This window comes from Montipora capricornis, chromosome 2, assembly GCF_036669925.1.
Source record: "Montipora capricornis isolate CH-2021 chromosome 2, ASM3666992v2, whole genome shotgun sequence".
NCBI lineage: Eukaryota > Metazoa > Cnidaria > Anthozoa > Scleractinia > Acroporidae > Montipora > Montipora capricornis.
Window position 1 is genome coordinate 62,546,715 of NC_090884.1, and position 2,500 is coordinate 62,549,214.

General features: G+C 34.9%; 1 protein-coding gene across 1 annotated transcript in view; it reads right to left on the minus strand.

Annotated features, from left to right (window-relative positions):
* LOC138038172 (melanocortin receptor 5-like) overlaps positions 1-2,451 on the minus strand; it is a 9,854-nt gene extending 7,403 nt beyond the window's left edge. Inside the window, exons 1-3 of the mRNA XM_068883997.1 lie at positions 2,401-2,451; positions 2,291-2,322; positions 2,042-2,086 (exon numbers count right to left, since the gene is read on the minus strand). The gene's annotated coding sequence lies outside the window, so the exon portion shown is untranslated. The remainder of the gene's footprint in view (positions 1-2,041; positions 2,087-2,290; positions 2,323-2,400) is intronic.
* Between the last annotated feature and the right edge of the window lie 49 nt (positions 2,452-2,500).

The following is a 2,500-nucleotide window of genomic DNA, read 5'->3' on the forward strand; positions in this document are numbered from 1 at the left end:
TTTTGCAAAGCACAAATACACATTTTTAGATCGATCAGGATACCCAAACAACTTTGTAAGTGCCCTTTTTGCTCGACGACACTCTCGTCCTTTCTTCAGCTACGTATCGTCGGTGATACAGTCAACATCATTTTTTTGTTTGTACATTTAAATGATAATGATTGTAATTAAATTTTATGCAAAGGTAAATTAAAATGTGGGTATCTTCATTAACTGGTCACCCAAATAACCGAAACGTGTGGGTGGGCAATAATAAAATGTTATCCTAAAGCTTGCTTTTTACATGACAAACACCTGAGATAGACAAGCCCAAAGTGACTCAGTCTGCTTTACAGGACACAGAAATCGTTTGTTACCGAACTGTAGTATGATCCCTGTATAATTTTGAAAACAGAGAATTTTCTCCTACAGACACCTAAAGATCAGATGGCTTCAAGGAATTCGAACCCATGCTCTTCGATGCTGGTGCAAACTGCCACCTGAATGTTTAGGTATTTATGAGCTGGAGACAATTGCTAAATTGTCGAGATAAGTGCGAGTTCATCTATATGCCGCATTTCAAATATATGCACATGTAATGTTCCCTGCGCTAATTTTTCCTGTCAGTTTCATTTCCAAATGAAATATTTCCTTGTATATAGATTCTTAGATGAAAGGGGAAAAACGTGACAATCTCTTTTTGGGAAGTAAGGGGAGAGATAAAAGATCTGCAGGTTTGATAGAAGTGTAATAAATGCGTCCACAATGATTCAAATGAATCACGTTTACGAGGTCATTAACTAATGATGTCAAGCACTTAAAAGAGCTGAAATCAAGAATTTATCTATTTACGTCGTTATTGTCTTGTCAAAATAACGCAAGTCCTTTGATTATCATCATAGCACTTATTCATTTTAGATATTTTCTTTAAAATTATTTTTACATCATATTAAAAAAAATATGTAAAACCCTTACCACTGGTAATAATATTTCGAATGCTAGTAGTATAGAGAGCGAAAATCGAAAATATTGAAATTGAATAGCGGAAATATTGCGGCGTTAGCCGTGTCAATATGGTAAGGATTACTTGTTGCAATTGGCATTAAACTTGAGGCGATAGAACAACAATGTTAGCTAAAAGACAAATAGAACAGCCACTGATTACAAGCAAAAAACTCGATCAGATCAAGTCCTGAGAATTTCAGAATGATAGCTGGTTTAGCTCTCAGCGATTAAGTTAGAAATTATAAGCCGAAAGTTATATTACGAACATGCGTATTCATCACTACTCAAGGAAAAAAACAAAACTCTTTAATTTTATAATATGAGCATGACAATAATTCACATTTTGTCACTACTCAGCCAATTAATTAACGTTGAGTTATCAAAACCAATAGCTGTTTCAGATTCCCTCCTATATTTGTTCATCCTGTCAAAGAACCCATAGCTAATTTAAATAAGAGGCTATTCAGTCATGACATATTTTTAAATCTTGTTCTCTTTTGTTTAGTTCCTTAATCGCTTTCAGACAAATGCTTTTCTTCTTAATTTTCTTCCTATTTTGAACAAGTTTATTTCGAGTTGCATTTTGAGACCTTTTGAACGTAATTTCGACAGCTGACGACTCTGTCACTACTTGCTTTAGATTTGAACTTTCCATCATTTCTTCCAAGATGAAGGAAAGTACCTTTAAAATGCTTAATAAGTATTCTTTGGCATGTAACTGCCTTTAATGCCAAAACCAATTTAGTTTAGCGCGGTAACTCTCATAAAGAAATCCCAACACACTTTTTAAGTACTTCTTTGTGTAGATCTGGTTACTCTCTCTACGTGAAGTTAACATTCATTACCTCTCTCCCCAACGACCTGGTCTGTACTTAGGAGCTTTATTTTACGGCCTCCTTAATACATAAATTGGTACGATTGGGAAATTTTATCATCAGGATAGCAGTGGCCGTCAAAAGGAAAATATTCTGCAGTGATTTAACGTAATCTTAGGAGAAAATATGAAAAGACGGGTTACCACTGTGTAGACTCAACACGGATTGTTTAAAATTGTTACCTTTTTCAGTAGATTTCCACCTTTTCAAGTGATGTATGAAACCAACTGTATGGAAACGAAAAGAAAGCTTGTGACAGGATCGTGAACTTGAAGCCAAGACAAAAACGTTTTGACTTGTTGACTAGCTCCCGGCTGTTTCATTTTGTTGTTACCAACAATCCATATAAAGTGCATACGAATTTCAATAACAATATAGAAACGATCATATTAGACTACAAATCGCTTTAGCCGAAACAATTCCTACCGTACCCTTTTGTTTCTTTTCCTTGGATAGATTTGACCTTAAATAATAAGAAACGCACTCAGCACGAAGCACGTATTTTACAAAAGATACTTGAGAAATGACAAAACAGTCTTACAGCTGTTTACGCAGTTTACGGGGTAATTTTATCACGTAACTTTGCCCAACGCGTTTACATTTCATTTCAACTTTCCTCAAAAGATTTCCTTCAGCGCTTT